This window comes from Phalangium opilio, unplaced genomic scaffold (genome assembly GCF_054372755.1).
Source record: "Phalangium opilio isolate 3A_F unplaced genomic scaffold, DU_Popi_V2 ptg000054l_1, whole genome shotgun sequence".
In the NCBI taxonomy this organism is placed as follows: domain Eukaryota; kingdom Metazoa; phylum Arthropoda; class Arachnida; order Opiliones; family Phalangiidae; genus Phalangium; species Phalangium opilio.
This window is the reverse complement of record NW_028324173.1, coordinates 5,756,726-5,778,341: the sequence shown is the minus strand read 5'-3', so window position 1 is coordinate 5,778,341 and position 21,616 is coordinate 5,756,726. Positions and strand designations below refer to the sequence as shown.

Genomic DNA, 21,616 nt, shown 5'->3' with positions numbered 1-21,616 from the left:
AGATAATAATTCGAATTTAAATTAAGTGAGACAAATTGACCTTCATCTTTTTAAAACAATAACAAAAAGAAAATATGTTTGCTTTTTTCATATCTATAGGAATTTAAAAGAGGAAAAAAAAGTGAAAAAGCCAACGGCACGCAGTGTTCCTAAGTGGTCTCCCTCCCAAGTACTGACTGCGCTCGACGCTGCTGAACTTCGGTGATCGGACGAGAACCGGTGTTTTCAGCGTGATATGGCCGTTGCCGAGAGTGCTAGATAATAATTCGAATTAAAATTAAGTGAGACATATTAACCTTCATCTTTTTAAAACAATAACAAAAAGAAAATATGTTTGCTTTTTTCATATCTATTGGAATTTAAAAAAGGAAAAAAAAGAGAAAAAGCCAACGGCACGCAGTGTTCCTAAGTGGTCTCCCTCCCAAGTACTGACTGTGCTCGACGCTTCTTAACTTCGGTGATCGGACGAGAACCGGTGTTTTCAGCGTGATATGGCCGTTGCCGAGAGTGCTAGATAATAATTCGAATTTAAATTAAGTGAGACAAATTAACCATCATCTTTTTAAAACAATAACAAAAAGAAAATATGTTTGCTTTTTTCATATCTATTGGAATTTAAAAGAGGAAAAAAAAGTGAAAAAGCCAACGGCACGCAGTGTTCCTAAGTGGTCTCCCTCCCAAGTACTGACTGCGCTCGACGCTTCTTAACTTCGGTGATCGGACGAGAACCGGTGTTTTCAGCGTGATATGGCCGTTGCCGAGAGTGCTAGATAATAATTCGAATTTAAATTAAGTGAGACAAATTAACCATCATCTTTTTAAAACAATAACAAAAAGAAAATATGTTTGCTTTTTTCATATCTATTGGAATTTAAAAGAGGAAAAAAAAGTGAAAAAGCCAACGGCACGCAGTGTTCCTAAGTGGTCTCCCTCCCAAGTACTGACTGCGCTCGACGCTGCTTAACTTCGGTGATCGGACGAGAACCGGTGTTTTCAGCGTGATATGGCCGTTGCCGCGAGTGCTAGATAATAATTCGAATTTAAATTAAGTGAGACAAATTAACCATCATCTTTTTAAAACAATAACAAAAAGAAAATATGTTTGCTTTTTTCATATCTATTGGAATTTAAAAGAGGAAAAAAAAAGTGAAAAACCCAACGGCACGCAGTGTTCCTAAGTGGTCTCCCTCCCAAGTACTGACTGCGCTCGACGCTGCTTAACTTCGGTGATCCGACGAGAACCGGTGTTTTCAGCGTGATATGGCCGTTGCCGAGAGTGCTAGATAATAATTCGAATTTTAATTAAGTGAGACAAATTAACCATCATCTTTTTAAAACAATAACAAAAAGAAAATACGTTTGCTTTTTTCATATCTATTGGAATTTAAAAGAGGAAAAAAAAGTGAAAAAGCCAACGGCACGCAGTGTTCCTAAGTGGTCTCCCTCCCAAGTACTGACTGCGCTCGACGCTGCTCAACTTCGGTGCTCGGACGAGAACCGGTGTTTTCAGCGTGGTATGGCCGTTGCCGAGAGTGCTATTTAATAATTCGAATTTAAATTAAGTGAGACAAATTAACCTTCATCTTTTTAAAACAATAACAAAAAGAAAATATGTTGGCTTTTTTCATATCTATTGGAATTTAAAAGAGGAAAAAAAAGTGAAAAAGCCAACGGCACGCAGTGTTCCTAAGTGGTCTCCCTCCCAAGTACTGACTGCGCTCGACGCTGCTTAACTTCGGTGATCCGACGAGAACCGGTGTTTTCAGCGTGATATGGCCGTTGCCGAGAGTGCTAGATAATAATTCGAATTTAAATTAAGTGAGACAAATTAACCATCATCTTTTTAAAACAATAACAAAAAGAAAATATGTTTGCTTTTTTCATATCTATTGGAATTTAAAAGAGGAAAAAAAAGTGAAAAAGCCAACGGCACGCAGTGTTCCTAAGTGGTCTCCCTCCCAAGTACTGACTGCGCTCGACGCTGCTTAACTTCGGTGATCGGACGAGAACCGGTGTTTTCAGCGTGATATGGCCGTTGCCGCGAGTGCTAGATAATAATTCGAATTTAAATTAAGTGAGACAAATTAACCATCATCTTTTTAAAACAATAACAAAAAGAAAATATGTTTGCTTTTTTCATATCTATTGGAATTTAAAAGAGGAAAAAAAAAGTGAAAAACCCAACGGCACGCAGTGTTCCTAAGTGGTCTCCCTCCCAAGTACTGACTGCGCTCGACGCTGCTTAACTTCGGTGATCCGACGAGAACCGGTGTTTTCAGCGTGATATGGCCGTTGCCGAGAGTGCTAGATAATAATTCGAATTTTAATTAAGTGAGACAAATTAACCATCATCTTTTTAAAACAATAACAAAAAGAAAATACGTTTGCTTTTTTCATATCTATTGGAATTTAAAAGAGGAAAAAAAAGTGAAAAAGCCAACGGCACGCAGTGTTCCTAAGTGGTCTCCCTCCCAAGTACTGACTGCGCTCGACGCTGCTCAACTTCGGTGCTCGGACGAGAACCGGTGTTTTCAGCGTGGTATGGCCGTTGCCGAGAGTGCTATTTAATAATTCGAATTTAAATTAAGTGAGACAAATTAACCTTCATCTTTTTAAAACAATAACAAAAAGAAAATATGTTGGCTTTTTTCATATCTATTGGAATTTAAAAGAGGAAAAAAAAGTGAAAAAGCCAACGGCACGCAGTGTTCCTAAGTGGTCTCCCTCCCAAGTACTGACTGCGCTCGACGCTGCTTAACTTCGGTGATCCGACGAGAACCGGTGTTTTCAGCGTGATATGGCCGTTGCCGAGAGTGCTAGATAATAATTCGATTTTAAATTAAGTGAGACAAATTGACCTTCATCTTTTTAATACAATAACAAAAAGAAAATATGTTTGCTTTTTTCATATCTATTGGAATTTAAAAGTGGAAAAAAAGTGAAAAACCAACGGCACCCAGTGTTCCTAAGTGGTCTTCCTCCCAAGTACTGACTGCGCTCGACGCTGCTTAACTTCGGTGATCGGACGAGAACCGGTGTTTTCAGCGTGATATGGCCGTTGCCGAGAGTGCTATTTAATAATTTGAATTTAATTAACCTTCATCTTTATAAAACAATAACAAAAGGAAGATATGTTTGCTTTTTTCATATCTATTGGATTTTAAAAGAGGAAAAAAAATTAAAAGCCAACGGCACGCAGTGTTCCTAAGTGGTCTCCCTCACAAGTACTGACTGCGCTCGACGCTGCTTAACTTCGGTGATCGGACGAGAACCGGTGTTTTCAGCGTGATATGGCTGTTGCCGAGAGTGCTATTTAATAATTCGAATTTAATTAACCTTCATCTTTATAAATCAATTAGAAAAGGAAGATTTGTTTGCTTTTTTCATATCTCATGGAATTTAAAAGAGGAAATAAAAGTGAAAAAGCCAACGGCACGCAAAGTTTACAAGTACTGACTGCGCTCGACGCTGCTTAACTTCGGTGATCGGACGAGAACCGGTGTTTTCAGCGTGATATGGCCGTTGCCGAGAGTGCTAGATAATAATTCGAATTTAAATTAAGTGAGACAAATTAACCATCATCTTTTTAAAACAATAACAAAAGAAAATATATTTGCTTTTTTCATATCTATTGGAATTTAAAAGTGGAAAAAAAAGTGAAAAAGCCAACGGCACGCAGTGTTCCTAAGTGGTCTCCCTCCCAAGTACTGACTGCGCTCGACGCTTCTTAACTTCGGTGATCGGACGAGAACCGGTGTTTTCAGCGTGATATGGCCGTTGCCGAGAGTGCTAGATAATAATTCGAATTTAAATTAAGTGAGACAAATTAACCATCATCTTTTTAAAACAATAACAAAAAGAAAATATGTTTGCTTTTTTCATATCTATTGGAATTTAAAAGAGGAAAAAAGTAAAAAAGCCAACGGCACGCAGTGTTCCTAAGTGGTCTCCCTCCCAAGTACTGACTGCGCTCGACGCTTCTTAACTTCGGTGATCGGACGAGAACCGGTGTTTTCAGCGTGATATGGCCGTTGCCGAGAGTGCTAGATAATAATTCGAATTTAAATTAAGTGAGACAAATTAACCATCATCTTTTTAAAACAATAACAAAAAGAAAATATGTTTGCTTTTTTCATATCTATTGGAATTTAAAAGAGGAAAAAAAAGTGAAAAAGCCAACGGCACGCAGTGTTCCTAAGTGGTCTCCCTCCCAAGTACTGACTGCGCTCGACGCTGCATAACTGCGGTGATCGGACGAGAACCGGTGTTTTCAGCGTGATATGGCCGTTGCCGAGAGTGCTAGATAATAATTCGAATTTAAATTAAGTGAGACAAATTAACCTTCATCTTTTTAAAACAATAACAAAAAGAAAATATGTTGGCTTTTTTCATATCTATTGGAATTTAAAAGAGGAAAAAAAAGTGAAAAAGCGAACGACACGCAGTGTTCCTAAGTGGTCTCCCTCCCAAGTACTTACTGCGCTCGACGCTGCTTAACTTCGGTGATCCGACGAGAACCGGTGTTTTCAGCGTGATATGGCCGTTGCCGAGAGTGCTAGATAATAATTCGAATTTAAATTAAGTGAGACAAATTAACCATCATCTTTTTAAAACAATAACAAAAAGAAAATATGTTTGCTTTTTTCATATCTATAGGAATTTAAAAGAGGAAAAAAAAGTGAAAAAGCCAACGGCACGCAGTGTTCCTAAGTGGTCTCCCTCCCAAGTACTGACTGCGCTCGACGCTGCTTAACTTCGGTGATCGGACGAGAACCGGTGTTTTCAGCGTGATATGGCCGTTGCCGAGAGCGCTATTTAATATTTCGAATTTAAATTAAGTGAGACAAATTAACCTTCATCTTTTTAAAACAATAACAAAAAGAAAATATGTTGGCTTTTTTCATATCTATTGGAATTTAAAAGAGGAATAAAAAGTGAAAAAGCCAACGGCACGCAGTGTTCCTAAGTGGTCTCCCTCCCAAGTACTGACTGCGCTCGACGCTGCTTAACTTTGGTGATCCGACGAGAACCGGTGTTTTCAGCGTGATATGGCCGTTGCCGAGAGTGCTAGATAATAATTCGAATTTAAATTAAGTGAGACAAATTGACCTTCATCTTTTTAATACAATAACAAAAAGAAAATATGTTTGCTTTTTTCATATCTATAGGAATTTAAAAGAGGAAAAAAATAGTGAAAAAGCCAACGGCACGCAGTGTTCCTAAGTGGTCTCCCTCCCAAGTACTGACTGCGCTCGACGCTGCTTAACTTCGGTGATCGGACGAGAACCGGTGTTTTCAGCGTGATATGGCTGTTGCCGAGAGTGCTATTTAATAATTCGAATTTAATTAACCTTCATCTTTATAAATCAATAAGAAAAAGAAGATTTGTTTGCTTTTTTCATATCTCATGGAATTTAAAAGAGGAAATAAAAGTGAAAAAGCCAACGGCACGCAAAGTTTACAAGTACTGACTGCGCTCGACGCTGCTTCACTTCGGTGATCGGACGAGAACCGGTGTTTTCAGCGTGATATGGCCGTTGCCGAGAGTGCTATTTACTAATTCGAATTTAATTTAAGTGAGACAAATTAACCTTCATCTTTTTAAAACAATAACAAAAAGAAAATATGTTAGCTTTTTTCATATCTATTGGAATTTAAAAGAGGAAAAAAAGTGAAAAAGCCAACGGCACGCAGTGTTCCTAAGTGGTCTCCCTCCCAAGTACTTACTGCGCTCGACGCTGCTTAACTTCGGTGATCCGACGAGAACCGGGGTTTTCAGCGTGATATGGCCGTTGCCGAGAGTGCAAGATAATAATTCGAATTTAAATTAAGTGAGACAAATTGACCTTCATCTTTTTAAAACAATAACAAAAAGAAAATATGTTTGCTTTTTTCATATCTATAGGAATTTAAAAGAGGAAAAAAAAGTGAAAAAGCCAACGGCACGCAGTGTTCCTAAGTGGTCTCCCTCCCAAGTACTGACTGCGCTCGACGCTGCTGAACTTCGGTGATCGGACGAGAACCGGTGTTTTCAGCGTGATATGGCCGTTGCCGAGAGTGCTAGATAATAATTCGAATTAAAATTAAGTGAGACATATTAACCTTCATCTTTTTAAAACAATAACAAAAAGAAAATATGTTTGCTTTTTTCATATCTATAGGAATTTAAAAGAGGAAAAAAAAGTGAAAAAGCCAACGGCACGCAGTGTTCCTAAGTGGTCTCCCTCCCAAGTACTGACTGCGCTCGACGCTTCTTAACTTCGGTGATCGGACGAGAACCGGTGTTTTCAGCGTGATATGGCCGTTGCCGAGAGTGCTAGATAATAATTCGAATTTAAATTAAGTGAGACAAATTAACCATCATCTTTTTAAAACAATAACAAAAAGAAAATATGTTTGCTTTTTTCATATCTATTGGAATTTAAAAGAGGAAAAAAAAGTGAAAAAGCCAACGGCACGCAGTGTTCCTAAGTGGTCTCCCTCCCAAGTACTGACTGCGCTCGACGCTGCTTAACTTCGGTGATCGGACGAGAACCGGTGTTTTCAGCGTGATATGGCCGTTGCCGCGAGTGCTAGATAATAATTCGAATTTAAATTAAGTGAGACAAATTAACCATCATCTTTTTAAAACAATAACAAAAAGAAAATATGTTTGCTTTTTTCATATCTATTGGAATTTAAAAGAGGAAAAAAAAAGTGAAAAACCCAACGGCACGCAGTGTTCCTAAGTGGTCTCCCTCCCAAGTACTGACTGCGCTCGACGCTGCTTAACTTCGGTGATCCGACGAGAACCGGTGTTTTCAGCGTGATATGGCCGTTGCCGAGAGTGCTAGATAATAATTCGAATTTTAATTAAGTGAGACAAATTAACCATCATCTTTTTAAAACAATAACAAAAAGAAAATACGTTTGCTTTTTTCATATCTATTGGAATTTAAAAGAGGAAAAAAAAGTGAAAAAGCCAACGGCACGCAGTGTTCCTAAGTGGTCTCCCTCCCAAGTACTGACTGCGCTCGACGCTGCTCAACTTCGGTGCTCGGACGAGAACCGGTGTTTTCAGCGTGGTATGGCCGTTGCCGAGAGTGCTATTTAATAATTCGAATTTAAATTAAGTGAGACAAATTAACCTTCATCTTTTTAAAACAATAACAAAAAGAAAATATGTTGGCTTTTTTCATATCTATTGGAATTTAAAAGAGGAAAAAAAAGTGAAAAAGCCAACGGCACGCAGTGTTCCTAAGTGGTCTCCCTCCCAAGTACTGACTGCGCTCGACGCTGCTTAACTTCGGTGATCCGACGAGAACCGGTGTTTTCAGCGTGATATGGCCGTTGCCGAGAGTGCTAGATAATAATTCGAATTTAAATTAAGTGAGACAAATTGACCTTCATCTTTTTAATACAATAACAAAAAGAAAATATGTTTGCTTTTTTCATATCTATTGGAATTTAAAAGTGGAAAAAAAGTGAAAAACCAACGGCACCCAGTGTTCCTAAGTGGTCTTCCTCCCAAGTACTGACTGCGCTCGACGCTGCTTAACTTCGGTGATCGGACGAGAACCGGTGTTTTCAGCGTGATATGGCCGTTGCCGAGAGTGCTATTTAATAATTTGAATTTAATTAACCTTCATCTTTATAAAACAATAACAAAAGGAAGATATGTTTGCTTTTTTCATATCTATTGGATTTTAAAAGAGGAAAAAAAATTAAAAGCCAACGGCACGCAGTGTTCCTAAGTGGTCTCCCTCACAAGTACTGACTGCGCTCGACGCTGCTTAACTTCGGTGATCGGACGAGAACCGGTGTTTTCAGCGTGATATGGCTGTTGCCGAGAGTGCTATTTAATAATTCGAATTTAATTAACCTTCATCTTTATAAATCAATTAGAAAAGGAAGATTTGTTTGCTTTTTTCATATCTCATGGAATTTAAAAGAGGAAATAAAAGTGAAAAAGCCAACGGCACGCAAAGTTTACAAGTACTGACTGCGCTCGACGCTGCTTAACTTCGGTGATCGGACGAGAACCGGTGTTTTCAGCGTGATATGGCCGTTGCCGAGAGTGCTAGATAATAATTCGAATTTAAATTAAGTGAGACAAATTAACCATCATCTTTTTAAAACAATAACAAAAGAAAATATATTTGCTTTTTTCATATCTATTGGAATTTAAAAGTGGAAAAAAAAGTGAAAAAGCCAACGGCACGCAGTGTTCCTAAGTGGTCTCCCTCCCAAGTACTGACTGCGCTCGACGCTTCTTAACTTCGGTGATCGGACGAGAACCGGTGTTTTCAGCGTGATATGGCCGTTGCCGAGAGTGCTAGATAATAATTCGAATTTAAATTAAGTGAGACAAATTAACCATCATCTTTTTAAAACAATAACAAAAAGAAAATATGTTTGCTTTTTTCATATCTATTGGAATTTAAAAGAGGAAAAAAGTAAAAAAGCCAACGGCACGCAGTGTTCCTAAGTGGTCTCCCTCCCAAGTACTGACTGCGCTCGACGCTTCTTAACTTCGGTGATCGGACGAGAACCGGTGTTTTCAGCGTGATATGGCCGTTGCCGAGAGTGCTAGATAATAATTCGAATTTAAATTAAGTGAGACATATTAACCTTCATCTTTTTAAAACAATAACAAAAAGAAAATATGTTTGCTTTTTTCATATCTATAGGAATTTAAAAGAGGAAAAAAAAGTGAAAAAGCCAACGGCACGCAGTGTTCCTAAGTGGTCTCCCTCCCAAGTACTGACTGCGCTCGACGCTTCTTAACTTCGGTGATCGGACGAGAACCGGTGTTTTCAGCGTGATATGGCCGTTGCCGAGAGTGCTAGATAATAATTCGAATTTAAATTAAGTGAGACAAATTAACCATCATCTTTTTAAAACAATAACAAAAAGAAAATATGTTTGCTTTTTTCATATCTATTGGAATTTAAAAGAGGAAAAAAAAGTGAAAAAGCCAACGGCACGCAGTGTTCCTAAGTGGTCTCCCTCCCAAGTACTGACTGCGCTCGACGCTGCTTAACTTCGGTGATCGGACGAGAACCGGTGTTTTCAGCGTGATATGGCCGTTGCCGCGAGTGCTAGATAATAATTCGAATTTAAATTAAGTGAGACAAATTAACCATCATCTTTTTAAAACAATAACAAAAAGAAAATATGTTTGCTTTTTTCATATCTATTGGAATTTAAAAGAGGAAAAAAAAAGTGAAAAACCCAACGGCACGCAGTGTTCCTAAGTGGTCTCCCTCCCAAGTACTGACTGCGCTCGACGCTGCTTAACTTCGGTGATCCGACGAGAACCGGTGTTTTCAGCGTGATATGGCCGTTGCCGAGAGTGCTAGATAATAATTCGAATTTTAATTAAGTGAGACAAATTAACCATCATCTTTTTAAAACAATAACAAAAAGAAAATACGTTTGCTTTTTTCATATCTATTGGAATTTAAAAGAGGAAAAAAAAGTGAAAAAGCCAACGGCACGCAGTGTTCCTAAGTGGTCTCCCTCCCAAGTACTGACTGCGCTCGACGCTGCTCAACTTCGGTGCTCGGACGAGAACCGGTGTTTTCAGCGTGGTATGGCCGTTGCCGAGAGTGCTATTTAATAATTCGAATTTAAATTAAGTGAGACAAATTAACCTTCATCTTTTTAAAACAATAACAAAAAGAAAATATGTTGGCTTTTTTCATATCTATTGGAATTTAAAAGAGGAAAAAAAAGTGAAAAAGCCAACGGCACGCAGTGTTCCTAAGTGGTCTCCCTCCCAAGTACTGACTGCGCTCGACGCTGCTTAACTTCGGTGATCCGACGAGAACCGGTGTTTTCAGCGTGATATGGCCGTTGCCGAGAGTGCTAGATAATAATTCGAATTTAAATTAAGTGAGACAAATTGACCTTCATCTTTTTAATACAATAACAAAAAGAAAATATGTTTGCTTTTTTCATATCTATTGGAATTTAAAAGTGGAAAAAAAGTGAAAAACCAACGGCACCCAGTGTTCCTAAGTGGTCTTCCTCCCAAGTACTGACTGCGCTCGACGCTGCTTAACTTCGGTGATCGGACGAGAACCGGTGTTTTCAGCGTGATATGGCCGTTGCCGAGAGTGCTATTTAATAATTTGAATTTAATTAACCTTCATCTTTATAAAACAATAACAAAAGGAAGATATGTTTGCTTTTTTCATATCTATTGGATTTTAAAAGAGGAAAAAAAATTAAAAGCCAACGGCACGCAGTGTTCCTAAGTGGTCTCCCTCACAAGTACTGACTGCGCTCGACGCTGCTTAACTTCGGTGATCGGACGAGAACCGGTGTTTTCAGCGTGATATGGCTGTTGCCGAGAGTGCTATTTAATAATTCGAATTTAATTAACCTTCATCTTTATAAATCAATTAGAAAAGGAAGATTTGTTTGCTTTTTTCATATCTCATGGAATTTAAAAGAGGAAATAAAAGTGAAAAAGCCAACGGCACGCAAAGTTTACAAGTACTGACTGCGCTCGACGCTGCTTAACTTCGGTGATCGGACGAGAACCGGTGTTTTCAGCGTGATATGGCCGTTGCCGAGAGTGCTAGATAATAATTCGAATTTAAATTAAGTGAGACAAATTAACCATCATCTTTTTAAAACAATAACAAAAGAAAATATATTTGCTTTTTTCATATCTATTGGAATTTAAAAGTGGAAAAAAAAGTGAAAAAGCCAACGGCACGCAGTGTTCCTAAGTGGTCTCCCTCCCAAGTACTGACTGCGCTCGACGCTTCTTAACTTCGGTGATCGGACGAGAACCGGTGTTTTCAGCGTGATATGGCCGTTGCCGAGAGTGCTAGATAATAATTCGAATTTAAATTAAGTGAGACAAATTAACCATCATCTTTTTAAAACAATAACAAAAAGAAAATATGTTTGCTTTTTTCATATCTATTGGAATTTAAAAGAGGAAAAAAGTAAAAAAGCCAACGGCACGCAGTGTTCCTAAGTGGTCTCCCTCCCAAGTACTGACTGCGCTCGACGCTTCTTAACTTCGGTGATCGGACGAGAACCGGTGTTTTCAGCGTGATATGGCCGTTGCCGAGAGTGCTAGATAATAATTCGAATTTAAATTAAGTGAGACAAATTAACCATCATCTTTTTAAAACAATAACAAAAAGAAAATATGTTTGCTTTTTTCATATCTATTGGAATTTAAAAGAGGAAAAAAAAGTGAAAAAGCCAACGGCACGCAGTGTTCCTAAGTGGTCTCCCTCCCAAGTACTGACTGCGCTCGACGCTGCATAACTGCGGTGATCGGACGAGAACCGGTGTTTTCAGCGTGATATGGCCGTTGCCGAGAGTGCTAGATAATAATTCGAATTTAAATTAAGTGAGACAAATTAACCATCATCTTTTTAAAACAATAACAAAAATAAAATATGTTTGCTTTTTTCATATCTATTGGAATTTAAAAGAGGAAAAAAAAGTGAAAAACCCAACGGCACGCAGTGTTCCTAAGTGGTCTCCCTCCCAAGTACTGACTGCGCTCGACGCTGCTTAACTTCGGTGATCCGACGAGAACCGGTGTTTTCAGCGTGATATGGCCGTTGCCGAGAGTGCTATATAATAATTCGAATTTAAATTAAGTGAGACAAATTAACCTTCATCTTTTTAAAACAATAACAAAAAGAAAATATGTTGGCTTTTTTCATATCTATTGGAATTTAAAAGAGGAAAAAAAAGTGAAAAAGCCAACGGCACGCAGTGTTCCTAAGTGGTCTCCCTCCCAAGTACTGACTGCGCTCGACGCTGCTTAACTTCGGTGATCCGACGAGAACCGGTGTTTTCAGCGCGATATGGCCGTTGCCGAGAGTGCTAGATAATAATTCGAATTTTAATTAAGTGAGACAAATTAACCATCATCTTTTTAAAACAATAACAAAAAGAAAATATGTTTGCTTTTTTCATATCTATTGGAATTTAAAAGACGAAAAAAAAGTGAAAAAGCCAACGGCACGCAGTGTTCCTAAGTGGTCTCCCTCCCAAGTACTGACTGCGCTCGACGCTGCTTAACTTCGGTGCTCGGACGAGAACCGGTGTTTTCAGCGTGGTATGGCCGTTGCCGAGAGTGCTATTTAATAATTCGAATTTAAATTAAGTGAGACAAATTAACCTTCATCTTTTTAAAACAATAACAAAAAGAAAATATGTTGGCTTTTTTCATATCTATTGGAATTTAAAAGAGGAAAAAAAAGTGAAAAAGCCAACGGCACGCAGTATTCCTAAGTGGTCTCCCTCCCAAGTACTGACTGCGCTCGACGCTGCTTAACTTCGGTGATCCGACGAGAACCGGTGTTTTCAGCGTGATATGGCCGTTGCCGAGAGTGCTAGATAATAATTCGAATTTAAATTAAGTGAGACAAATTGACCTTCATCTTTTTAAAACAATAACAAAAAGAAAATATGTTTGCTTTTTTCATATCTATAGGAATTTAAAAGAGGAAAAAAAAAGTGAAAAAGCCAACTGCACGCAGTGTTCCTAAGTGGTCTCCCTCCCAAGTACTGACTGCGCTCGACGCTTCTTAACTTCGGTGATCGGACGAGAACCGGTGTTTTCAGCGTGATATGGCCGTTGCCGAGAGTGCTAGATAATAATTCGAATTTAAATTAAGTGAGACAAATTAACCATCATCTTTTTAAAACAATAACAAAAAGAAAATATGTTTGCTTTTTTCATATCTATTGGAATTTAAAAGAGGAAAAAAGTGAAAAAGCCAACGGCACGCAGTGTTCCTAAGTGGTCTCCCTACCAAGTACTGACTGCGCTCGACGCTGCTTAACTGCGGTGATCGGACGAGAACCGGTGTTTTCAGCGTGATATGGCCGTTGCCGAGAGTGCTAGATAATAATTCGGATTTAAATTAAGTGAGACAAATTAACCATCATCTTTTTAAAACAATAACAAAAATAAAATATGTTTGCTTTTTTCATATCTATTGGAATTTAAAAGAGGAAAAAAAAGTGAAAAACCCAACGGAACGCAGTGTTCCTAAGTGGTCTCCCTCCCAAGTACTGACTGCGCTCGACGCTGCTTAACTTCGGTGATCCGACGAGAACCGGTGTTTTCAGCGTGATATGGCCGTTGCCGAGAGTGCTATATAATAATTCGAATTTAAATTAAGTGAGACAAATTAACCTTCATCTTTTTAAAACAATAACAAAAAGAAAATATGTTGGCTTTTTTCATATCTATTGGAATTTAAAAGAGGAAAAAAAAGTGAAAAAGCCAACGGCACGCAGTGTTCCTAAGTGGTCTCCCTCCCAAGTACTGACTGCGCTCGACGCTGCTTAACTTCGGTGATCCGACGAGAACCGGTGTTTTCAGCGTGATATGGCCGTTGCCGAGAGTGCTAGATAATAATTCGAATTTTAATTAAGTGAGACAAATTAACCATCATCTTTTTAAAACAATAACAAAAAGAAAATATGTTTGCTTTTTTCATATCTATTGGAATTTAAAAGACGAAAAAAAAGTGAAAAAGCCAACGGCACGCAGTGTTCCTAAGTGGTCTCCCTCCCAAGTACTGACTGCGCTCGACGCTGCTTAACTTCGGTGCTCGGACGAGAACCGGTGTTTTCAGCGTGGTATGGCCGTTGCCGAGAGTGCTATTTAATAATTCGAATTTAAATTAAGTGAGACAAATTAACCTTCATCTTTTTAAAACAATAACAAAAAGAAAATATGTTGGCTTTTTTCATATCTATTGGAATTTAAAAGAGGAAAAAAAAGTGAAAAAGCCAACGGCACGCAGTATTCCTAAGTGGTCTCCCTCCCAAGTACTGACTGCGCTCGACGCTGCTTAACTTCGGTGATCCGACGAGAACCGGTGTTTTCAGCGTAATATGGCCGTTGCCGAGAGTGCTAGATAATAATTCGAATTTAAATTAAGTGAGACAAATTGACCTTCATCTTTTTAAAACAATAACAAAAAGAAAATATGTTTGCTTTTTTCATATCTATAGGAATTTAAAAGAGGAAAAAAAAAGTGAAAAAGCCAACTGCACGCAGTGTTCCTAAGTGGTCTCCCTCCCAAGTACTGACTGCGCTCGACGCTTCTTAACTTCGGTGATCGGACGAGAACCGGTGTTTTCAGCGTGATATGGCCGTTGCCGAGAGTGCTAGATAATAATTCGAATTTAAATTAAGTGAGACAAATTAACCATCATCTTTTTAAAACAATAACAAAAAGAAAATATGTTTGCTTTTTTCATATCTATTGGAATTTAAAAGAGGAAAAAAAGTGAAAAAGCCAACGGCACGCAGTGTTCCTAAGTGGTCTCCCTACCAAGTACTGACTGCGCTCGACGCTGCTTAACTTCGGTGATCCGACGAGAACCGGTGTTTTCAGCGTAATATGGCCGTTGCCGAGAGTGCTAGATAATAATTCGAATTTAAATTAAGTGAGACAAATTGACCTTCATCTTTTTAAAACAATAACAAAAAGAAAATATGTTTGCTTTTTTCATATCTATAGGAATTTAAAAGAGGAAAAAAAAGTGAAAAAGCCAACTGCACGCAGTGTTCCTAAGTGGTCTCCCTCCCAAGTACTGACTGCGCTCGACGCTGCTTAACTTCGGTGATCCGACGAGAACCGGTGTTTTCAGCGTGATATGGCCGTTGCCGAGAGTGCTAGATAATAAATCGAATTTAAATTAAGTGAGACAAATTGACCTTCATCTTTTTAAAACAATAACAAAAAGAAAATATGTTTGCTTTTTTCATATCTATAGGAATTTAAAAGAGGAAAAAAAAGTGAAAAAGCCAACTGCACGCAGTGTTCCTAAGTGGTCTCCCTCCCAAGTACTGTTTGCGCTCGACGCTTCTTAACTTCAGTGATCGGACGAGAACCGGTGTTTTCAGCGTGATATGGCCGTTGCCGAGAGTGCTAGATAATAATTCGAATTTTAATTTAGTGAGACAAATTAACCATCATCTTTTTAAAACAATAGCAAAAAGAAAATATGTTTTCTTTTTTCATATCTATTGGAATTTAAAAGAGGAAAAAAAGTGAAAAAGCCAACGGCACGCAGTGTTCCTAAGTGGTCTCCCTTCCAAGTACTGACTGCGCTCGACGCTGCTTAACTTCGGTGATCGGACGAGAACCGGTGTTTTCAGCGTGATATGGCCGTTGCCGAGAGTGCTATTTAATAATTCGAATTTAAATTAAGTGAGACAAATTAACCTTCATCTTTTTAAAACAATAACAAAAAGAAAATATGTTGGCTTTTTTCATATCTATAGGAATTTAAAAGAGGAAAAAAAAGTGAAAAAGCCAACGGCACGCAGTGTTCCTAAGTGGTCTCCCTCCCAAGTACTGACTGCGCTCGACGCTGCTTAACTTCGGTGATCGGACGAGAACCGGTGTTTTCAGCGTGATATGGCCGTTGCCGAGAGTGCTAGATAATAATTCGAATTTAAATTAAGTGAGACAAATTAACCATCATCTTTTTAAAACAATAACAAAAAGAAAATATGTTTGCTTTTTTCATATCTATTGGAATTTAAAAGAGGAAAAAAAAGTGAAAAAGCCAACGGCACGCAGTGTTCCTAAGTGGTCTCCCTCCCAAATACTGACTGCGCTCGACGCTGCTTAACTTCGGTGATCCGACGAGAACCGGTGTTTTCAGCGTGATATGGCCGTTGCCGAGAGTGCTAGATAATAATTCGAATTTAAATTAAGTGAGACAAATTGACCTTCATCTTTTTAAAACAATAACAAAAAGAAAATATGTTTGCTTTTTTTATATCTATTGGAATTTAAAAGAGGAAAAAAAAGTGAAAAAGCCAACGGCACGCAGTGTTCCTAAGTGGTCTCCCTCCCAAGTACTGACTGCGCTCGACGCTGCTTAACTTCGGTGATCCGACGAGAACCGGTGTTTTCAGCGTGATATGGCCGTTGCCGAGAGTGCTAGATAATAATTCGAATTTTAATTAAGTGAGACAAATTAACCATCATCTTTTTAAAACAATAACAAAAAGAAAATATGTTTGCTTTTTTCATATCTATTGGAATTTAAAAGAGGAAAAAAAAGTGAAAAAGCCAACGGCACGCAGTGTTCCTAAGTGGTCTCCCTCCCAAGTACTGACTGCGCTCGACGCTGCTTAACTTCGGTGCTCGGACGAGAACCGGTGTTTTCAGCGTGGTATGGCCGTTGCCGAGAGTGCTATTTAATAATTCGAATTTAAATTAAGTGAGACAAATTAACCTTCATCTTTTTAAAACAATAACAAAAAGAAAATATGTTGGCTTTTTTCATATCTATTGGAATTTAAAAGAGGAAAAAAAAGTGAAAAAGCCAACGGCACGCAGTATTCCTAAGTGGTCTCCCTCCCAAGTACTGACTGCGCTCGACGCTGCTTAACTTCGGTGATCCGACGAGAACCGGTGTTTTCAGCGTGATATGGCCGTTGCCAAGAGTGCTAGATAATAATTCGAATTTAAATTAAGTGAGACAAATTGACCTTCATCTTTTTAAAACAATAACAAAAAGAAAATATGTTTGCTTTTTTCATATCTATAGGAATTTAAAAGAGGAAAAAAAAGTGAAAAAGCCAACTGCACGCAGTGTTCCTAAGTGGTCTCCCTCCCAAGTACTGACTGCGCTCGACGCTTCTTAACTTCGGTGATCGGACGAGAACCGGTGTTTTCAGCGTGATATGGCCGTTGCCGAGAGTGCTAGATAATAATTCGAATTTAAATTAAGTGAGACAAATTAACCATCATCTTTTTAAAACAATAACAAAAAGAAAATATGTTTGCTTTTTTCATATCTATTGGAATTTAAAAGAGGAAAAAAAGTGAAAAAGCCAACGGCACGCAGTGTTCCTAAGTGGTCTCCCTACCAAGTACTGACTGCGCTCGACGCTGCTTAACTTCGGTGATCGGAGGAGAACCGGTGTTTTCAGCGTGATATGGCCGTTTCCGAGAGTGGTATTTAATAATTCGAATTTAAATTAAGTGAGACAAATTAACCTTCATCTTTTTAAAACAATAACAAAAAGAAAATATGTTGGCTTTTTTCATATCTATAGGAATTTAAAAGAGGAAAAAAAAAGTGAAAAAGCCAACGGCACGCAGTGTTCCTAAGTGGTCTCCCTCCCAAGTACTGACTGCGCTCGACGCTGCTTAACTTCGGTGCTCGGACGAGAACCGGTGTTTTCAGCGTGATATGGCCGTTGCCGAGAGTGCTATTTAATAATTCGAATTTAAATTAAGTGAGACAAATTAACCTTCATCTTTTTAAAACAATAACAAAAAGAAAATATGTTGGCTTTTTTCATATCTATAGGAATTTAAAAGAGGAAAAAAAAGTGAAAAAGCCAACGGCACGCAGTGTTCCTAAGTGGTCTCCCTCCCAAGTACTGACTGCGCTCGACGCTGCTTAACTTCGGTGATCGGACGAGAACCGGTGTTTTCAGCGTGATATGGCCGTTGCCGAGAGTGCTAGATAATAATTCGAATTTAAATTAAGTGAGACAAATTAACCATCATCTTTTTAAAACAATAACAAAAAGAAAATATGTTTGCTTTTTTCATATCTATTGGAATTTAAAAGAGGAAAAAAAAGTGAAAAAGCCAACGGCACGCAGTGTTCCTAAGTGGTCTCCCTCCCAAATACTGACTGCGCTCGACGCTGCTTAACTTCGGTGATCCGACGAGAACCGGTGTTTTCAGCGTGATATGGCCGTTGCCGAGAGTGCTAGATAATAATTCGAATTTAAATTAAGTGAGACAAATTGACCTTCATCTTTTTAAAACAATAACAAAAAGAAAATATGTTTGCTTTTTTCATATCTATAGGAATTTAAAAGAGGAAAAAAAAGTGAAAAAGCCAACTGCACGCAGTGTTCCTAAGTGGTCTCCCTCCCAAGTACTGACTGCGCTCGACGCTTCTTAACTTCGGTGATCGGACGAGAACCGGTGTTTTCAGCATGATATGGCCGTTGCCGAGAGTGCTAGATAATAATTCGAATTTAAATTAAGTGAGACAAATTAACCATCATCTTTTTAAAACAATAACAAAAAGAAAATATGTTTGCTTTTTTCATATCTATTGGAATTTAAAAGAGGAAAAAAAGTGAAAAAGCCAACGGCACGCAGTGTTCCTAAGTGGTCTCCCTACCAAGTACTGACTGCGCTCGACGCTGCTTAACTTCGGTGATCGGACGAGAACCGGTGTTTTCAGCGTGATATGGCCGTTTCCGAGAGTGGTATTTAATAATTCGAATTTAAATTAAGTGAGACAAATTAACCTTCATCTTTTTAAAACAATAACAAAAAGAAAATATGTTGGCTTTTTTCATATCTATAGGAATTTAAAAGAGGAAAAAAAAGTGAAAAAGCCAACGGCACGCAGTGTTCCTAAGTGGTCTCCCTCCCAAGTACTGACTGCGCTCGACGCTTCTTAACTTCGGTGCTCGGACGAGAACCGGTGTTTTCAGCGTGATATGGCCGTTGCCGAGAGTGCTATTTAATAATTCGAATTTAAATTAAGTGAGACAAATTAACCTTCATCTTTTTAAAACAATAACAAAAAGAAAATATGTTGGCTTTTTTCATATCTATAGGAATTTAAAAGAGGAAAAAAAAGTGAAAAAGCCAACGGCACGCAGTGTTCCTAAGTGGTCTCCCTCCCAAATACTGACTGCGCTCGACGCTGCTTAACTTCGGTGATCCGACGAGAACCGGTGTTTTCAGCGTGATATGGCCGTTGCCGAGAGTGCTAGATAATAATTCGAATTTAAATTAAGTGAGACAAATTGACCTTCATCTTTTTAAAACAATAACAAAAAGAAAATATGTTTGCTTTTTTCATATCTATAGGAATTTAAAAGAGGAAAAAAAAGTGAAAAAGCCAACTGCACGCAGTGTTCCTAAGTGGTCTCCCTCCCAAGTACTGACTGCGCTCGACGCTTCTTAACTTCGGTGATCGGACGAGAACCGGTGTTTTCAGCATGATATGGCCGTTGCCGAGAGTGCTAGATAATAATTCGAATTTAAATTAAGTGAGACAAATTAACCATCATCTTTTTAAAACAATAACAAAAAGAAAATATGTTTGCTTTTTTCATATCTATTGGAATTTAAAAGAGGAAAAAAAGTGAAAAAGCCAACGGCACGCAGTGTTCCTAAGTGGTCTCCCTACCAAGTACTGACTGCGCTCGACGCTGCTTAACTTCGGTGATCGGACGAGAACCGGTGTTTTCAGCGTGATATGGCCGTTTCCGAGAGTGGTATTTAATAATTCGAATTTAAATTAAGTGAGACAAATTAACCTTCATCTTTTTAAAACAATAACAAAAAGAAAATATGTTGGCTTTTTTCATATCTATAGGAATTTAAAAGAGGAAAAAAAAGTGAAAAAGCCAACGGCACGCAGTGTTCCTAAGTGGTCTCCCTCCCAAGTACTGACTGCGCTCGACGCTGCTTAACTTCGGTGCTCGGACGAGAACCGGTGTTTTCAGCGTGATATGGCCGTTGCCGAGAGTGCTATTTAATAATTCGAATTTAAATTAAGTGAGACAAATTAACCTTCATCTTTTTAAAACAATAACAAAAAGAAAATATGTTGGCTTTTTTCATATCTATAGGAATTTAAAAGAGGAAAAAAAAGTGAAAAAGCCAACGGCACGCAGTGTTCCTAAGTGGTCTCCCTCCCAAGTACTGACTGCGCTCGACGCTTCTTAACTTCGGTGATCGGACGAGAACCGGTGTTTTCAGCATGATATGGCCGTTGCCGAGAGTGCTAGATAATAATTCGAATTTAAATTAAGTGAGACAAATTAACCATCATCTTTTTAAAACAATAACAAAAAGAAAATATGTTTGCTTTTTTCATATCTATTGGAATTTAAAAGAGGAAAAAAAGTGAAAAAGCCAACGGCACGCAGTGTTCCTAAGTGGTCTCCCTACCAAGTACTGACTGCGCTCGACGCTGCTTAACTTCGGTGATCGGACGAGAACCGGTGTTTTCAGCGTGATATGGCCGTTTCCGAGAGTGGTATTTAATAATTCGAATTTAAATTAAGTGAGACAAATTAACCTTCATCTTTTTAAAACAATAACAAAAAGAAAATATGTTTGCTTTTTTCATATCTATTGGAATTTAAAAGAGGAAAAAAAGTGAAAAAGCCAACGGCACGCAGTGTTCCTAAGTGGTCTCCCTACCAAGTACTGACTGCGCTCGACGCTGCTTAACTTCGGTGATCGGACGAGAACCGGTGTTTTCAGCGTGATATGGCCGTTGCCGAGAGTGCTAGATAATAATTCGAATTTAAATTAAGTGAGACAAATTAACCATCATCTTTTTAAAACAATAACAAAAAGAAAATATGTTTGCTTTTTTCATATCTATTGGAATTTAAAAGAGGAAAAAAAGTGAAAAAGCCAACGGCACGCAGTGTTCCTAAGTGGTCTCCCTACCAAGTACTGACTGCGCTCGACGCTGCTTAACTTCGGTGATCGGAGGAGAACCGGTGTTTTCAGCGTGATATGGCCGTTTCCGAGAGTGGTATTTAATAATTCGAATTTAAATTAAGTGAGACAAATTAACCTTCATCTTTTTAAAACAATAACAAAAAGAAAATATGTTGGCTTTTTTCATATCTATAGGAATTTAAAAGAGGAAAAAAAAAGTGAAAAAGCCAACGGCACGCAGTGTTCCTAAGTGGTCTCCCTCCCAAGTACTGACTGCGCTCGACGCTGCTTAACTTCGGTGCTCGGACGAGAACCGGTGTTTTCAGCGTGATATGGCCGTTGCCGAGAGTGCTATTTAATAATTCGAATTTAAATTAAGTGAGACAAATTAACCTTCATCTTTTTAAAACAATAACAAAAAGAAAATATGTTGGCTTTTTTCATATCTATTGGAATTTAAAAGAGGAAAAAAAAGTGAAAAAGCCAACGGCACGCAGTGTTCCTAAGTGGTCTCCCTCCCAAATACTGACTGCGCTCGACGCTGCTTAACTTCGGTGATCCGACGAGAACCGGTGTTTTCAGCGTGATATGGCCGTTGCCGAGAGTGCTAGATAATAATTCGAATTTAAATTAAGTGAGACAAATTGACCTTCATCTTTTTAAAACAATAACAAAAAGAAAATATGTTTGCTTTTTTCATATCTATAGGAATTTAAAAGAGGAAAAAAAAGTGAAAAAGCCAACTGCACGCAGTGTTCCTAAGTGGTCTCCCTCCCAAGTACTGACTGCGCTCGACGCTTCTTAACTTCGGTGATCGGACGAGAACCGGTGTTTTCAGCATGATATGGCCGTTGCCGAGAGTGCTAGATAATAATTCGAATTTAAATTAAGTGAGACAAATTAACCATCATCTTTTTAAAACAATAACAAAAAGAAAATATGTTTGCTTTTTTCATATCTATTGGAATTTAAAAGAGGAAAAAAAGTGAAAAAGCCAACGGCACGCAGTGTTCCTAAGTGGTCTCCCTACCAAGTACTGACTGCGCTCGACGCTGCTTAACTTCGGTGATCGGACGAGAACCGGTGTTTTCAGCGTGATATGGCCGTTTCCGAGAGTGGTATTTAATAATTCGAATTTAAATTAAGTGAGACAAATTAACCTTCATCTT

At 38.5% G+C, this 21,616-nt stretch overlaps 41 non-coding genes and 44 pseudogenes across 41 annotated transcripts; all 85 read right to left on the bottom strand.

Annotated features, from left to right (window-relative positions):
* Positions 1-128: 128 nt before the first annotated feature.
* LOC149671422 (5S ribosomal RNA) lies at positions 129-247 on the bottom strand. The gene has a single exon (XR_016367240.1). It is a non-coding gene; the product is annotated as a 5S ribosomal RNA (ribosomal RNA).
* A 137-nt stretch (positions 248-384) lies between these two features.
* LOC149671421 (5S ribosomal RNA) lies at positions 385-503 on the bottom strand (annotated as a pseudogene).
* Positions 504-640: 137 nt separating this feature from the next.
* Positions 641-759, bottom strand: LOC149671420 (5S ribosomal RNA). Its single transcript, XR_016367796.1, has one exon. It is a non-coding gene; the product is annotated as a 5S ribosomal RNA (ribosomal RNA).
* Positions 760-896: 137 nt separating this feature from the next.
* Positions 897-1,015, bottom strand: LOC149671419 (5S ribosomal RNA). Its single transcript, XR_016367329.1, has one exon. It is a non-coding gene; the product is annotated as a 5S ribosomal RNA (ribosomal RNA).
* Positions 1,016-1,153: 138 nt separating this feature from the next.
* Positions 1,154-1,272, bottom strand: LOC149671418 (5S ribosomal RNA; annotated as a pseudogene).
* Positions 1,273-1,409: 137 nt separating this feature from the next.
* Positions 1,410-1,528, bottom strand: LOC149671417 (5S ribosomal RNA; annotated as a pseudogene).
* A 137-nt stretch (positions 1,529-1,665) lies between these two features.
* On the bottom strand, positions 1,666-1,784 carry LOC149671416 (5S ribosomal RNA). Its single transcript, XR_016367656.1, has one exon. It is a non-coding gene; the product is annotated as a 5S ribosomal RNA (ribosomal RNA).
* A 137-nt stretch (positions 1,785-1,921) lies between these two features.
* On the bottom strand, positions 1,922-2,040 carry LOC149671415 (5S ribosomal RNA). The gene has a single exon (XR_016367328.1). It is a non-coding gene; the product is annotated as a 5S ribosomal RNA (ribosomal RNA).
* A 138-nt stretch (positions 2,041-2,178) lies between these two features.
* On the bottom strand, positions 2,179-2,297 carry LOC149671414 (5S ribosomal RNA; annotated as a pseudogene).
* Positions 2,298-2,434: 137 nt separating this feature from the next.
* Positions 2,435-2,553, bottom strand: LOC149671413 (5S ribosomal RNA; annotated as a pseudogene).
* A 137-nt stretch (positions 2,554-2,690) lies between these two features.
* LOC149671412 (5S ribosomal RNA) lies at positions 2,691-2,809 on the bottom strand. Its single transcript, XR_016367655.1, has one exon. It is a non-coding gene; the product is annotated as a 5S ribosomal RNA (ribosomal RNA).
* A 135-nt stretch (positions 2,810-2,944) lies between these two features.
* On the bottom strand, positions 2,945-3,063 carry LOC149671411 (5S ribosomal RNA; annotated as a pseudogene).
* Positions 3,064-3,183: 120 nt separating this feature from the next.
* On the bottom strand, positions 3,184-3,302 carry LOC149671410 (5S ribosomal RNA; annotated as a pseudogene).
* A 122-nt stretch (positions 3,303-3,424) lies between these two features.
* On the bottom strand, positions 3,425-3,527 carry LOC149671409 (5S ribosomal RNA; annotated as a pseudogene).
* A 136-nt stretch (positions 3,528-3,663) lies between these two features.
* On the bottom strand, positions 3,664-3,782 carry LOC149671408 (5S ribosomal RNA). Its single transcript, XR_016367795.1, has one exon. It is a non-coding gene; the product is annotated as a 5S ribosomal RNA (ribosomal RNA).
* Positions 3,783-3,917: 135 nt separating this feature from the next.
* LOC149671407 (5S ribosomal RNA) lies at positions 3,918-4,036 on the bottom strand. The gene has a single exon (XR_016367794.1). It is a non-coding gene; the product is annotated as a 5S ribosomal RNA (ribosomal RNA).
* A 137-nt stretch (positions 4,037-4,173) lies between these two features.
* On the bottom strand, positions 4,174-4,292 carry LOC149671406 (5S ribosomal RNA; annotated as a pseudogene).
* Positions 4,293-4,429: 137 nt separating this feature from the next.
* Positions 4,430-4,548, bottom strand: LOC149671405 (5S ribosomal RNA; annotated as a pseudogene).
* Positions 4,549-4,685: 137 nt separating this feature from the next.
* LOC149671404 (5S ribosomal RNA) lies at positions 4,686-4,804 on the bottom strand. Its single transcript, XR_016367327.1, has one exon. It is a non-coding gene; the product is annotated as a 5S ribosomal RNA (ribosomal RNA).
* Positions 4,805-4,941: 137 nt separating this feature from the next.
* LOC149671403 (5S ribosomal RNA) lies at positions 4,942-5,060 on the bottom strand (annotated as a pseudogene).
* A 138-nt stretch (positions 5,061-5,198) lies between these two features.
* On the bottom strand, positions 5,199-5,317 carry LOC149671402 (5S ribosomal RNA). Its single transcript, XR_016367215.1, has one exon. It is a non-coding gene; the product is annotated as a 5S ribosomal RNA (ribosomal RNA).
* Positions 5,318-5,439: 122 nt separating this feature from the next.
* On the bottom strand, positions 5,440-5,542 carry LOC149671401 (5S ribosomal RNA; annotated as a pseudogene).
* Positions 5,543-5,678: 136 nt separating this feature from the next.
* LOC149671400 (5S ribosomal RNA) lies at positions 5,679-5,797 on the bottom strand (annotated as a pseudogene).
* Positions 5,798-5,934: 137 nt separating this feature from the next.
* Positions 5,935-6,053, bottom strand: LOC149671399 (5S ribosomal RNA). The gene has a single exon (XR_016367238.1). It is a non-coding gene; the product is annotated as a 5S ribosomal RNA (ribosomal RNA).
* Positions 6,054-6,190: 137 nt separating this feature from the next.
* On the bottom strand, positions 6,191-6,309 carry LOC149671398 (5S ribosomal RNA). The gene has a single exon (XR_016367793.1). It is a non-coding gene; the product is annotated as a 5S ribosomal RNA (ribosomal RNA).
* Positions 6,310-6,446: 137 nt separating this feature from the next.
* Positions 6,447-6,565, bottom strand: LOC149671397 (5S ribosomal RNA). Its single transcript, XR_016367326.1, has one exon. It is a non-coding gene; the product is annotated as a 5S ribosomal RNA (ribosomal RNA).
* Positions 6,566-6,703: 138 nt separating this feature from the next.
* Positions 6,704-6,822, bottom strand: LOC149671396 (5S ribosomal RNA; annotated as a pseudogene).
* Positions 6,823-6,959: 137 nt separating this feature from the next.
* On the bottom strand, positions 6,960-7,078 carry LOC149671395 (5S ribosomal RNA; annotated as a pseudogene).
* Positions 7,079-7,215: 137 nt separating this feature from the next.
* LOC149671394 (5S ribosomal RNA) lies at positions 7,216-7,334 on the bottom strand. Its single transcript, XR_016367654.1, has one exon. It is a non-coding gene; the product is annotated as a 5S ribosomal RNA (ribosomal RNA).
* Positions 7,335-7,469: 135 nt separating this feature from the next.
* Positions 7,470-7,588, bottom strand: LOC149671393 (5S ribosomal RNA; annotated as a pseudogene).
* Positions 7,589-7,708: 120 nt separating this feature from the next.
* LOC149671392 (5S ribosomal RNA) lies at positions 7,709-7,827 on the bottom strand (annotated as a pseudogene).
* A 122-nt stretch (positions 7,828-7,949) lies between these two features.
* On the bottom strand, positions 7,950-8,052 carry LOC149671391 (5S ribosomal RNA; annotated as a pseudogene).
* Positions 8,053-8,188: 136 nt separating this feature from the next.
* Positions 8,189-8,307, bottom strand: LOC149671390 (5S ribosomal RNA). Its single transcript, XR_016367792.1, has one exon. It is a non-coding gene; the product is annotated as a 5S ribosomal RNA (ribosomal RNA).
* A 135-nt stretch (positions 8,308-8,442) lies between these two features.
* LOC149671389 (5S ribosomal RNA) lies at positions 8,443-8,561 on the bottom strand. Its single transcript, XR_016367790.1, has one exon. It is a non-coding gene; the product is annotated as a 5S ribosomal RNA (ribosomal RNA).
* A 137-nt stretch (positions 8,562-8,698) lies between these two features.
* Positions 8,699-8,817, bottom strand: LOC149671388 (5S ribosomal RNA). The gene has a single exon (XR_016367789.1). It is a non-coding gene; the product is annotated as a 5S ribosomal RNA (ribosomal RNA).
* Positions 8,818-8,954: 137 nt separating this feature from the next.
* Positions 8,955-9,073, bottom strand: LOC149671387 (5S ribosomal RNA). Its single transcript, XR_016367324.1, has one exon. It is a non-coding gene; the product is annotated as a 5S ribosomal RNA (ribosomal RNA).
* Positions 9,074-9,211: 138 nt separating this feature from the next.
* LOC149671386 (5S ribosomal RNA) lies at positions 9,212-9,330 on the bottom strand (annotated as a pseudogene).
* A 137-nt stretch (positions 9,331-9,467) lies between these two features.
* LOC149671385 (5S ribosomal RNA) lies at positions 9,468-9,586 on the bottom strand (annotated as a pseudogene).
* Positions 9,587-9,723: 137 nt separating this feature from the next.
* LOC149671384 (5S ribosomal RNA) lies at positions 9,724-9,842 on the bottom strand. Its single transcript, XR_016367653.1, has one exon. It is a non-coding gene; the product is annotated as a 5S ribosomal RNA (ribosomal RNA).
* Positions 9,843-9,977: 135 nt separating this feature from the next.
* On the bottom strand, positions 9,978-10,096 carry LOC149671383 (5S ribosomal RNA; annotated as a pseudogene).
* Positions 10,097-10,216: 120 nt separating this feature from the next.
* Positions 10,217-10,335, bottom strand: LOC149671382 (5S ribosomal RNA; annotated as a pseudogene).
* Positions 10,336-10,457: 122 nt separating this feature from the next.
* LOC149671381 (5S ribosomal RNA) lies at positions 10,458-10,560 on the bottom strand (annotated as a pseudogene).
* A 136-nt stretch (positions 10,561-10,696) lies between these two features.
* On the bottom strand, positions 10,697-10,815 carry LOC149671380 (5S ribosomal RNA). The gene has a single exon (XR_016367788.1). It is a non-coding gene; the product is annotated as a 5S ribosomal RNA (ribosomal RNA).
* Positions 10,816-10,950: 135 nt separating this feature from the next.
* On the bottom strand, positions 10,951-11,069 carry LOC149671379 (5S ribosomal RNA). Its single transcript, XR_016367787.1, has one exon. It is a non-coding gene; the product is annotated as a 5S ribosomal RNA (ribosomal RNA).
* A 137-nt stretch (positions 11,070-11,206) lies between these two features.
* On the bottom strand, positions 11,207-11,325 carry LOC149671378 (5S ribosomal RNA; annotated as a pseudogene).
* A 137-nt stretch (positions 11,326-11,462) lies between these two features.
* LOC149671377 (5S ribosomal RNA) lies at positions 11,463-11,581 on the bottom strand (annotated as a pseudogene).
* A 137-nt stretch (positions 11,582-11,718) lies between these two features.
* Positions 11,719-11,837, bottom strand: LOC149671376 (5S ribosomal RNA). The gene has a single exon (XR_016367615.1). It is a non-coding gene; the product is annotated as a 5S ribosomal RNA (ribosomal RNA).
* A 137-nt stretch (positions 11,838-11,974) lies between these two features.
* LOC149671375 (5S ribosomal RNA) lies at positions 11,975-12,093 on the bottom strand. Its single transcript, XR_016367271.1, has one exon. It is a non-coding gene; the product is annotated as a 5S ribosomal RNA (ribosomal RNA).
* Positions 12,094-12,230: 137 nt separating this feature from the next.
* Positions 12,231-12,349, bottom strand: LOC149671374 (5S ribosomal RNA). Its single transcript, XR_016367622.1, has one exon. It is a non-coding gene; the product is annotated as a 5S ribosomal RNA (ribosomal RNA).
* Positions 12,350-12,487: 138 nt separating this feature from the next.
* LOC149671373 (5S ribosomal RNA) lies at positions 12,488-12,606 on the bottom strand (annotated as a pseudogene).
* A 135-nt stretch (positions 12,607-12,741) lies between these two features.
* On the bottom strand, positions 12,742-12,860 carry LOC149671372 (5S ribosomal RNA). Its single transcript, XR_016367582.1, has one exon. It is a non-coding gene; the product is annotated as a 5S ribosomal RNA (ribosomal RNA).
* Positions 12,861-12,997: 137 nt separating this feature from the next.
* Positions 12,998-13,116, bottom strand: LOC149671371 (5S ribosomal RNA; annotated as a pseudogene).
* A 137-nt stretch (positions 13,117-13,253) lies between these two features.
* LOC149671370 (5S ribosomal RNA) lies at positions 13,254-13,372 on the bottom strand. The gene has a single exon (XR_016367652.1). It is a non-coding gene; the product is annotated as a 5S ribosomal RNA (ribosomal RNA).
* Positions 13,373-13,509: 137 nt separating this feature from the next.
* Positions 13,510-13,628, bottom strand: LOC149671369 (5S ribosomal RNA). The gene has a single exon (XR_016367270.1). It is a non-coding gene; the product is annotated as a 5S ribosomal RNA (ribosomal RNA).
* A 137-nt stretch (positions 13,629-13,765) lies between these two features.
* LOC149671368 (5S ribosomal RNA) lies at positions 13,766-13,884 on the bottom strand (annotated as a pseudogene).
* A 138-nt stretch (positions 13,885-14,022) lies between these two features.
* On the bottom strand, positions 14,023-14,141 carry LOC149671367 (5S ribosomal RNA; annotated as a pseudogene).
* A 136-nt stretch (positions 14,142-14,277) lies between these two features.
* Positions 14,278-14,396, bottom strand: LOC149671366 (5S ribosomal RNA; annotated as a pseudogene).
* Positions 14,397-14,533: 137 nt separating this feature from the next.
* LOC149671365 (5S ribosomal RNA) lies at positions 14,534-14,652 on the bottom strand (annotated as a pseudogene).
* A 137-nt stretch (positions 14,653-14,789) lies between these two features.
* Positions 14,790-14,908, bottom strand: LOC149671364 (5S ribosomal RNA; annotated as a pseudogene).
* A 136-nt stretch (positions 14,909-15,044) lies between these two features.
* On the bottom strand, positions 15,045-15,163 carry LOC149671363 (5S ribosomal RNA). Its single transcript, XR_016367447.1, has one exon. It is a non-coding gene; the product is annotated as a 5S ribosomal RNA (ribosomal RNA).
* Positions 15,164-15,300: 137 nt separating this feature from the next.
* On the bottom strand, positions 15,301-15,419 carry LOC149671362 (5S ribosomal RNA). Its single transcript, XR_016367323.1, has one exon. It is a non-coding gene; the product is annotated as a 5S ribosomal RNA (ribosomal RNA).
* Positions 15,420-15,556: 137 nt separating this feature from the next.
* Positions 15,557-15,675, bottom strand: LOC149671361 (5S ribosomal RNA; annotated as a pseudogene).
* A 137-nt stretch (positions 15,676-15,812) lies between these two features.
* Positions 15,813-15,931, bottom strand: LOC149671360 (5S ribosomal RNA). Its single transcript, XR_016367650.1, has one exon. It is a non-coding gene; the product is annotated as a 5S ribosomal RNA (ribosomal RNA).
* A 137-nt stretch (positions 15,932-16,068) lies between these two features.
* LOC149671359 (5S ribosomal RNA) lies at positions 16,069-16,187 on the bottom strand. The gene has a single exon (XR_016367269.1). It is a non-coding gene; the product is annotated as a 5S ribosomal RNA (ribosomal RNA).
* Positions 16,188-16,324: 137 nt separating this feature from the next.
* Positions 16,325-16,443, bottom strand: LOC149671358 (5S ribosomal RNA). Its single transcript, XR_016367621.1, has one exon. It is a non-coding gene; the product is annotated as a 5S ribosomal RNA (ribosomal RNA).
* A 137-nt stretch (positions 16,444-16,580) lies between these two features.
* On the bottom strand, positions 16,581-16,699 carry LOC149671357 (5S ribosomal RNA; annotated as a pseudogene).
* A 136-nt stretch (positions 16,700-16,835) lies between these two features.
* LOC149671356 (5S ribosomal RNA) lies at positions 16,836-16,954 on the bottom strand (annotated as a pseudogene).
* Positions 16,955-17,092: 138 nt separating this feature from the next.
* On the bottom strand, positions 17,093-17,211 carry LOC149671355 (5S ribosomal RNA). Its single transcript, XR_016367530.1, has one exon. It is a non-coding gene; the product is annotated as a 5S ribosomal RNA (ribosomal RNA).
* A 137-nt stretch (positions 17,212-17,348) lies between these two features.
* LOC149671354 (5S ribosomal RNA) lies at positions 17,349-17,467 on the bottom strand. Its single transcript, XR_016367322.1, has one exon. It is a non-coding gene; the product is annotated as a 5S ribosomal RNA (ribosomal RNA).
* Positions 17,468-17,604: 137 nt separating this feature from the next.
* On the bottom strand, positions 17,605-17,723 carry LOC149671353 (5S ribosomal RNA; annotated as a pseudogene).
* A 137-nt stretch (positions 17,724-17,860) lies between these two features.
* On the bottom strand, positions 17,861-17,979 carry LOC149671352 (5S ribosomal RNA; annotated as a pseudogene).
* A 136-nt stretch (positions 17,980-18,115) lies between these two features.
* Positions 18,116-18,234, bottom strand: LOC149671351 (5S ribosomal RNA). The gene has a single exon (XR_016367759.1). It is a non-coding gene; the product is annotated as a 5S ribosomal RNA (ribosomal RNA).
* A 137-nt stretch (positions 18,235-18,371) lies between these two features.
* LOC149671350 (5S ribosomal RNA) lies at positions 18,372-18,490 on the bottom strand (annotated as a pseudogene).
* A 137-nt stretch (positions 18,491-18,627) lies between these two features.
* Positions 18,628-18,746, bottom strand: LOC149671349 (5S ribosomal RNA; annotated as a pseudogene).
* Positions 18,747-18,883: 137 nt separating this feature from the next.
* LOC149671348 (5S ribosomal RNA) lies at positions 18,884-19,002 on the bottom strand (annotated as a pseudogene).
* Positions 19,003-19,138: 136 nt separating this feature from the next.
* On the bottom strand, positions 19,139-19,257 carry LOC149671347 (5S ribosomal RNA). The gene has a single exon (XR_016367758.1). It is a non-coding gene; the product is annotated as a 5S ribosomal RNA (ribosomal RNA).
* A 137-nt stretch (positions 19,258-19,394) lies between these two features.
* Positions 19,395-19,513, bottom strand: LOC149671346 (5S ribosomal RNA). The gene has a single exon (XR_016367529.1). It is a non-coding gene; the product is annotated as a 5S ribosomal RNA (ribosomal RNA).
* A 137-nt stretch (positions 19,514-19,650) lies between these two features.
* Positions 19,651-19,769, bottom strand: LOC149671345 (5S ribosomal RNA; annotated as a pseudogene).
* A 136-nt stretch (positions 19,770-19,905) lies between these two features.
* LOC149671344 (5S ribosomal RNA) lies at positions 19,906-20,024 on the bottom strand. Its single transcript, XR_016367757.1, has one exon. It is a non-coding gene; the product is annotated as a 5S ribosomal RNA (ribosomal RNA).
* A 136-nt stretch (positions 20,025-20,160) lies between these two features.
* Positions 20,161-20,279, bottom strand: LOC149671343 (5S ribosomal RNA). The gene has a single exon (XR_016367489.1). It is a non-coding gene; the product is annotated as a 5S ribosomal RNA (ribosomal RNA).
* Positions 20,280-20,415: 136 nt separating this feature from the next.
* Positions 20,416-20,534, bottom strand: LOC149671342 (5S ribosomal RNA; annotated as a pseudogene).
* A 138-nt stretch (positions 20,535-20,672) lies between these two features.
* On the bottom strand, positions 20,673-20,791 carry LOC149671341 (5S ribosomal RNA). Its single transcript, XR_016367528.1, has one exon. It is a non-coding gene; the product is annotated as a 5S ribosomal RNA (ribosomal RNA).
* A 137-nt stretch (positions 20,792-20,928) lies between these two features.
* Positions 20,929-21,047, bottom strand: LOC149671340 (5S ribosomal RNA; annotated as a pseudogene).
* A 137-nt stretch (positions 21,048-21,184) lies between these two features.
* On the bottom strand, positions 21,185-21,303 carry LOC149671339 (5S ribosomal RNA; annotated as a pseudogene).
* A 136-nt stretch (positions 21,304-21,439) lies between these two features.
* LOC149671338 (5S ribosomal RNA) lies at positions 21,440-21,558 on the bottom strand. The gene has a single exon (XR_016367755.1). It is a non-coding gene; the product is annotated as a 5S ribosomal RNA (ribosomal RNA).
* Positions 21,559-21,616: the final 58 nt, after the last annotated feature.